Source organism: Myotis davidii, unplaced genomic scaffold (genome assembly GCF_000327345.1).
Source record: "Myotis davidii unplaced genomic scaffold, ASM32734v1 scaffold30, whole genome shotgun sequence".
NCBI classification, from domain to species: domain Eukaryota; kingdom Metazoa; phylum Chordata; class Mammalia; order Chiroptera; family Vespertilionidae; genus Myotis; species Myotis davidii.
Window position 1 is genome coordinate 711,206 of NW_006282874.1, and position 8,753 is coordinate 719,958.

General features: G+C 54.3%; 1 protein-coding gene across 1 annotated transcript in view; it reads left to right on the forward strand.

Moving 5' to 3' along the window:
- The first annotated feature begins 6 nt into the window (after positions 1-6).
- Positions 7-8,753, forward strand: part of FAM135B (family with sequence similarity 135 member B) — a 97,482-nt gene continuing 88,735 nt past the window's right edge. The window contains 1 exon segment of the mRNA XM_006753261.2: positions 7-434. The gene's annotated coding sequence lies outside the window, so the exon portion shown is untranslated.

Sequence of the window (8,753 nt, forward strand, 5' to 3'; positions counted from 1 at the left end):
CCGAGGTGAGCAGAGCCCGCAGGCGGGCGCCCGCGCAGCCACCGGTCCCTTTTCCGTGTTGGCAGCGAATCCCCTTCCTTCGCTGCGTCAGCTGCGCGGCTTGCCTCAGGGCCGGTTGGCCGGGGCTGCCCGGAGGCCAAGGCCGGGCAGCTGTTGCGCCAAGGGGGACAGCTGCGGAGTTCCATAACCATAGCAACCGCATCAGCACCGCGGCGCCGGTGGGGAGGGCAGCATCCTCTCCTCTTGCTGCTCCTCCAGGTAGCCTGGCTGCCCGCGGGGACCAGGGACGGAGACCCAGCTCACAGGTGCCGGACTCCCGGGTCCGCCCACCGCTGCTGCAAGTGTTGGCGCTGAAGAAGGTGAGAGAGGAGCTAGAGGGACCTCGGAGTGGTGCCCAGAGGCGGCGGCAGAGGGGAGCCCTGCGGTGGAGACAGGTAGGTGAGAGCACTCGCGGTCCGAGGCAGCAACTCTGTCTGTGGCTGTGACGTTTCTGGAAGCCTGGTTGCTAGTTGGATGGTTTCTCTTACTTAACAGGGATTCCGCCTGGAAATGTGGTTTCTCTCCGTCTGTCTCCCCCAGCCTCCCTGTCCTCTGGTCTTGGGCACATCTGGGCAGGTCTGGAGAGGCCAGAGGGGGACATCCAGTGGGGAGATGTGGGGTGAATGGGGGGTCCCCTCCGAAGTCCCGGATGGAGGCTGAGGGAGGGAGTACATCTGGACCCCGAGCAGCAGGTCCTCTGAGCCCTTGAACCTGGGGCAGGTTGGGGCGAAGACCCCCTTGTGGTGAAGGGGCAGTGGTAGCGGTTCCCTGTAATCCAGGAGGACCCAGAGGCCAGTCTGGCTGTGGGTGGGCCGGGGACAGGGTGTGTGTGTATGGTGTCACTGCAGCTCAGCTGTGACATGCACAGGGACCAGTGCACCACAACCCTTGGTCTGGGAAGTCAGCTTCAAAGCCAGCAACTGCAGGAGATATGTAGGTGAGGGAAGTGGTAACTGTGGCCGTTTGGGGGCCCAGGGGTGTCCCTGAGTTTATCCTGTTACTGCCTTTGGCCACTGGGGCTGGGTGGGAATAGAAAGATTATAAACTAGCAGTCAAGACGCCCCTTCCCTTTCTCCTCTCCCCTTCTCTAGCCACCCTGCACCCCCACTATTGCCAGCAACACACACAACAGAGGATATAGGGACACCCCTTCTCTCCTCGGCCACTCCCGGGGCTCCAGCCATTGGCAGACTCTCCCACGTTCAGATGCTGCAGGATCTGCCTCAGCTCTGTGTGAACCAGGGAGGCACCTCCACCAGGCTTCATGCTCTGGGTGTTAACAGATGTGTTAGTGGAGAGGCACTGGGCTGCCCACCGCAGTGATGGGCTGTTAGCTTCATCCGCAGGCCAGAGGCAGGGGCAGAGGTCAGGCCAGCAGGGGCCAGGGCCCCGGACGCCTGCGGGGAGGGAGATCAGGTCAGGTGAAGCAGCTGGGTCTAGAGCACAGCTTCCTAATGCTGTGACCCCTTAATACAGTTCCTCATGTTGTGGTGACCCCCAATTTCATTGTTACAAATTGAACATAATTAAAGCACAGTGATTAATCACAAAACAATATGTAATTATATATGTGTTTTCCAATGGTCTTAGGCAACCCCTGTGAAAGGGTCATTCGACCCCCAAAGGGGTCGTGATCCACAGGTTGAGAACCGCTAGTCTAGAGTCTATTGCTTATGGGTAAGTGGACCTCTGGGCAGTTTCTGGGTTGGGCAGTCATTGATTCTTGTAGGGCCCGCTCTTTATACCCCGGCCTCCGGGGGCAGTGATAAGTAAGAGGCCCTGCTCTTTAATTGGCTTTTTAATTTATGCTGTAGTTCTGTTGCCTGAGGGGATGGGATGTGGCCTGCATGTCATCTGGGACTTGTTTGTAATGAGGGTGATATGCCTGTGTCCCAGGCAGATGGTGAGGGGGAGAGAAAGGATGGGTTCTGACCTCATCCTACACCTGCGTGTGACCTTGATTGTCCCCACCTGAGACTCCTCCTCATCTGGAGAGTGGGGACACTAACCCTTCCCGCAGCTGGCCTGCTCTGGTGACAGTTGAGTGGGATGGTGGAGAGGACGCATGGGGAAGGGCTTCTGAGAACCTCATGTGCCACGAAGTTAAAAGCAGTTACCATTCTTTTAAAAAGGAACCCCTTTCCTCTACCAGCAAATCATCAAACAGACGTCAGCTCTGAGAAGGGAGTAAGATGATGGTCGGTGACTCACAGTGGAGACACTGTGCTCTGGTCCGAGACACACTCGGGGAATAGAAAGAGGCCTTTATCGGGGGACACGGCATGTCATCTCCTTGCTCACAAGTGGTGAAGGTCAAGGGCTTTGGCCTCAAAGGCAGGACTCTTTGTCTCTTTGGGAACATTGGGGTCTGCTCAGCACAGGGCTAAGCACTTAATAGCGTCACCAGATCTGCACACAGTGGGGGGTTCATTTCCATGTGGGTTAGGTGGGTGCGTTGGACACACAGGGGCTCCTTGTGGGCAAGGTTCCCTTTCATTCACCTGTGCTCCGTCATGCCTGGTACTTGCCAGCTGTTTGCCCGCTGTGGCTGAGTGCCCACAGCTGGACACAATGGCCAAGGGGACCACAGTTCTTGGAGGAGCCGGGACTTGATTACAGTGTGTCCTGCTCCTTGAGACCCCTCCTCTTGCTCATGCTGGTCTCTGTCCAGAATGACTGACTCTCCCTTCCGTCTTTCCTTCAGGACGCAATGCAATGCCTCATGCTCCGGGAAGCCTTCCTGGCTCTCCCCTCTCTCCCATAGCTCTTTGGACCCACTCCGGGTTGGCCTGTGCTGTCATGCGTGCACACATGCCTGTCCTCGCTCTCGAGTTCATGCTTCCTAAGCACAGGAGCCTCCCCTGATCTTCTATGGTCATGGCCCAGCAGCTGGTGCAGCGACGGCCATGGTGATGGCTGCTGAACGAGTGAGTGAGCCTCGCCGGCCACATGACCACCTGCTCCGGGGGCGGCTGGCACAAAAGAGGTCCCATCCGCTGTCCCCATCCCGCGTGTCCGCAGGCCGGGAGGATGCTCCCTGGGCTGGCTGCAGGACTAGGGCCGGCCCCCTGAAGCAGAGGGAAGGAAAACAGAAATGCCTTGTTTGCCTTGAAATGCTCATTGTTTGTTAGGTAGGCACTTTAGGGTAACTGCGGTGTGGAATGGCCTTCGCATACTGCTTGCTGAAAACATCTGATGGAAGATTTTAAACTTAAAATGTATTTCCCTCCCTTCCACTCCTTGACCTCAGCTCCAGTCCAGTGGAAAGGCACGTGGGCTGGATTGAGAAAACCTAGATTTGAATCCTGGCTCTGAGGGGACTCGGACCTAGGACACTGACTTCTGCGTGCCTCAGTTTCCTCACTTGGTAACTGTGGATGCTTATGCCCATCTCACAGAGAGGGCGAGGGCATGGAGTGGCCAAAGAGCTGTGCAGTCTTGGCAGTTTCACAAACTGCAAAATACTCGCGCCAAAGCATCATTTATTTTTCTTGTTATTTTTTTGTCCTGAAAAAATGAGCCAAATCTCTGTCTAATGAACACAGCCTCGGCAGATGGGCGGGAATCCCGGCTCCCGCACTTGCAAGCTCCGAGTGACCTTTAGCACTCACCCCCACCCCCCCAGCCACTGGCCTTATCTGATGCCACGATAATGACCCCGGGGGGGGTGGGGGGCCTCGGGAGATGCACGTGAGGACAAGAGCCATGCCCGGCACTTCCTGCATGAAGTGATAGAAATTTCCAGAACTTTTTGAAATGGCCCAAATGCATTTTCTACTTTTGTTATCTACCTGTCAGAGAGGGGATGGGGGGGCGGGGGAGAGAGAGAGAGAGGTCAGAGAAGATAGCGATAGACCCCATGGCCCACAGCCCCTTCCCCTGCGAGGGGCCCCAAGGGCATGGAGTAAGCTGAAGGTTCAGATTCGGGAACCACGTCCTCACTCCAGCTCTGAAACCAACCGCTGGCAGGTCTGTTGCCCTGGTCTCCTCACCTCTCTGGGCCCCATTTCTTCTCTAACTGCCCTGGCTGATGACCCCCTGGCTCTTTCCTTGTCCACACTGACCACAGGGTCTGTGCCATTGCCTGTCCAAAAGTGAAAACAGAAGGCACACCCTGTCTGGCCTGCTCGTACCTTAAAGACTTCTCGCTTCTTTCCTGCACCCTCGGCCTGGAGGGGTCGTCCTGCTGCTTCCCTGGCCCCCTCCCGCCCCTCGTTCAGTCCTTTCTCTTCAGGGCCTCCGTGGACCACATGCTCCAGACTCCCTCCCCCCCTCCCCCGCTTCCTGTTCCCTGCTTCCGTCTTTTTTTTCTTTTTTGCTCTTATTCTTCTTATTCTTCCTCCTCCTCCCCTCCCCCTTCCTCCTCTCCTCCTCTCCTCCCCTCTTCCTTCTCTTCTGTCTCTTCCTTCCCCCCCCTACACCCTCCTCCTCCTCCTCAGCCTTCCTCACTCTCAATGGTTGTACCGCCAGGACAGAAGTGCCTGTGACTGTTCTGACCACCTCCTGCAGGTCTGTGGGTTCCTCCTGGGGGACATGGCCTGTGTGTAGCCGCAGGGCATTTAGCACAGCTCCCCAAGCTCACTCGGGAGCAACGAGCAGCGAGCAGTGCTTCTGACGCTCATGGAGATCTGGGGCGGGAAAGCTTCCATCGTGGGACCCCCGGCTTCAGCTCAAACCACAGCCACAGCCCATGCGAGCACCTCAGAGCTCCGGTCAGAGGGAGGGTCCAGGCCAGGGAGACAGGCGGCTTTGGCCACAGCCACCTTCTCCCTGGAACTGCCCGTCCTGCCTCCTCAGCCACCCCTGACAAGTGCCTTTCAGTTCAATGAAGAGACACTTCCTTGCCAGGACTTCCTCCGCCTGGCGGTGGCCAGCGCCCCACTTGCTCTGGGTGCAGATGGTATGGGTCACGGCTGGGCAACATCTCTGCTGGAGCCAGTAGCACCACAGGTAGTGCAGGGCCGGGCTCTGCTGAATGCAGGGAGAAGAGCAGCACCTGTGGGGCGGTTCGTAACCTTAATTGTTTCAAGGATCGCTTTGTGCATCTAAGGAAATCTAGAGTCATTCTTTTCAGAATAAAGCAAAACAACCAGATGTGTCATTGGGGCATGTCCTCTGGTGGCCCCCCTAAGGGTTCCTGTCCCCTGGAAGGGGGGAGCCTGTAGCCAGTGTCCCCCAGGCGCTGATTCTCTGGGGAAGCTCGAGACAGCGGGTTACACACCGGGCGCCTCTCGGAGAAATGGAAGAACTCTGTCTAGACTGAGACACCCTTTACAGTGAGACGGGCGTGGGTTCGAATCCCAGCTCCCCCTGCAGCCAACAGCTTGTCTCTTTTTGGGGGGATGCTCCAGTTTGAAACCTGAGAATCTTGCATCCAGGGAACTCCCTCCCCTGGACACCCCAACGTGACTCAATGGTTGAGGTTCAACCTATGAACCAGGAGGTCATGGTTCGATTCCCAGTCAGGGCACATGCCCGGATTGTGGGCTCGATCCCCAGTGTGGGGCGTGCAGGAGGCAGCCCATCAGTGATTCCTTCTCATCATTGATGTTTCTCTTGCGTGTGCTCTCCCTTCCTCTCTGAAATCAATAAAAATATATTTTAAAAAGCTTTCAGGAGAACAGAGCAAAGTGGTTATCAGCCAACACAGCGGCGAGTGACAGGCACCCAGCCTGGCGCAGGGGACCCATGTCCACTGCATTGCAGTTGGCATTTCCATTGGAGCCCCCACGCCTTCCCATAAGTGTTTCAGCCGGTGTCCCTCCAGAACAGTTACATAGTGCAGCACCTGACTCCTTCGTGAGGGGCACCGACCTCTCTTCGCTTAGGCTGTCAAATTTAAAAATGATAACAGACAACACAACAATAGCTGTCTGGCGTGAATGAATAAAAATTACACCTATTTTATTTTTTGTCGCATCAGCAAAAATAATAGTATTTTTTGGGGTGCCGCAGAATTTTAGTAATTAGTTTTTGTGTGCCATGAGATGAAAAAGGTTGAAAATCACTGCTTTTAGATAAATTCCCCCACAGCCACTTCCTTGGGGCTCCTGCCATTCAGACATACCATCCTCTGAATGTCTGTGCCCAAGGGACTCAGTAGAACATGCTATCAACACCCCTTTGTCAAGCTGGGCACCCATGCAGTGCTACCACAGGCCCCATCTCGATTCGGACACACTTGCTCTCTCTAGAAGCGTCCTTGGTCGGGTTGCAGTGGGTGCCAGCCACACTGGTTCCGGCCAGCCGGGCCAGTCACCGAGGCACACACTGTCCTGGCCACTGACCATCGGCCCCTGGGTCTTGGTCTTCCTCCCCGGCCCAAGCCCTGCCATTGCCTTGAGGCCTTCGAGGTTAGCCCTGTGGCACCTGGGCTGACCCTTCTCTCGGGCAGCTTTCCTCTCCTCCACTCAGCTGGATGCATGTTCCCGTCATGAGTGATGTGTGTTCACTCGTGCATCACGCTTGTGTATGTAATCCGTTGAACACAGCCTCCTCGCCTGGCTCACTTGCTATACCTTCCATGGTTGTCATTCTTTTCTTTATGGAAGCCTATGGCCAATGGTCTTTCCTCTTCCTCTCAGTTCATCAGCTCCTGACTCCCGCTATGCGACATTCTTCCCCAAACCTAGGCGTCACCCATTTCTCTCCAGGAAATTGGATGTTGCTGTACCTGTATTGACCTTCATTTCTTTAACTCTGAAACATGGCAACAGGCAACCCATTAAGAAGTTTGAACAAAAATTCAATGAATAAAAATAAAATTTCAAGAGTCCATTTGTAATACTTGGCTCCAAATAGGTGATTAATCAGTGCTGCTTTTTTTTTTAAAGAAAATTTTATTGATTTTGAGAGAGAGAGAGAAACGTTGATGTGAGAGTGAAACCTTGATCAGTTGCCTCCTGCACACCCCTAGCAGGGATGGAGCCAGCAACCAGGGCATGTGCCCTGGCTGGGAATTGAACCAGCAACCTTGTGGTGCAGGGGAATAATGCCCAACCGACTGGGCCACACCAGCCAGGGCGAGTGTTTATTCTGATTAAAGACTAACCTGCAGACTTCAGTATCTACTAAGAGGATGGTGAGGTTGACATTCCACTGCGGACCGAACTTGGAGGTGACTCTTCCTCAAAAGGAACCTCTGGGGGGTGGACCAACGGGCTTCCCTAGGTTTCATAGGTCGGACGTTGGGGTTGTGAGTGAAGGAACTTGGAGATCTCCATGCCCTGGAGTCTTGGGGGGCAGCAGGCCTGCGGCACTCAGCAGTAAGTCACGGTGACAGTGAGTCACCAAGGGAAGACGAAATGACAGCTGGGAAGGCTGCTGAAATAAGGCAGGGAGTAAACTCCTAAAATAAGTCCCATCAGGAGTCGCTGCAATTAAATGTGGAAGTATTTGCTGTTCTGAGGAGTCAGTATACTTTTTCTGAGAAGCTGATTTCTGGGTACATCACCACAGCTGAGCTCTGACTGCAGAGTGGGGGACGGGCCTGGGGTGTGGTGAAACTGCGTTGGTTTTACATCAGCATATAAAATGCACTGGAGAATAAATTGCCTTTTTTTAGTCTGTTTAAAGGAAATATTTAAAGATCAGATTATCCTTGGAATCTTGTGCCCAGGCTAGAATAGCAAGCTCTGGATTTAATGTGCCAGCCTGTGCCAGCCGTTCCGCAGAATAAAATGAATATTAATATAATTGTTTCTGAATAATAGGATGAGATTTCCTTGTGCGTTGTTTCCCCTCTTCTTTTCAAAAGGTGGTGGATACTGGAAACAACAACAAAAAGGTCAGAAATCCTCTTTCAGTGATAGCTTGGGGTTGAAATCTGTGGTGTAGCGCAGGTGAGGGGGAAGCTCGAAGCACCTACTATGTGCTAGCGACCGTAGTCCCTGGAGCTAAATTTATTCATTCTCCGTGCAGAGTTCTTGCTAGCCCTCTTTAATGCGGAGGGGAGGGAGGCACAGGGAGGGGGGCACAGGGAGGGGAGATGATTTGCTTACAGTTCCACAGCCAGCAAGAGTGAAAGCCTTGGCCTTGCTGGTGTGGCTCAGTGGCTAGAGCGTCAGCCTGTGGACTGAAGGGCCCGGATTCTATTCCGGTCAAGGGCACATGCCCGGGTTGTGGTTAAAGACTAACCAGTTGGGGGGGTCGGGGTGGGGGAGAGGGTGGTGTGCAGGAGGCAGCCAATCAATGGTTCTCTCTCATCATTGGTGTTTCTATCTCTATCTCCCTCTCCCCCCCTCTCTGAAATCAGTAAAAATATATTAAAAAAAAAAAAAGAGTGGAAGCCTGAACCTGACCCCAAATTGGTATAATCCCCGTGTGTCTTCCTTCTCAGCTGCCGCCCTATAGATGCCCCTTGTGAAGGGCATTTAAACCTCAGCTATTGCTCATAAAAACAAACAAACAAAAACCATATTCAAAACCATTCCATCAAAGCATGTGGCTTTTCACCACTCAGCCATGTGGATCTGGGGAATGAGCCAGCAACCCAGGCATGTGTCCTGACCGGGAATTGGACTGTGACCTCTTGGTTCATAGGCCGACGCTCCACCATGGAGCCACGCTGGCCTTTGTGGAATGTGCAGAACACGTCTCTCCCAAGGCTGTTTGTGGCGATGCCATTGCCGGGGCTGGGTCCTGGCTGCCCGAGCTCATTCTGTCCATAGCTTTATGCACGTCGAATTGACATAGTGTTCTCTCTCTCTCTCTCT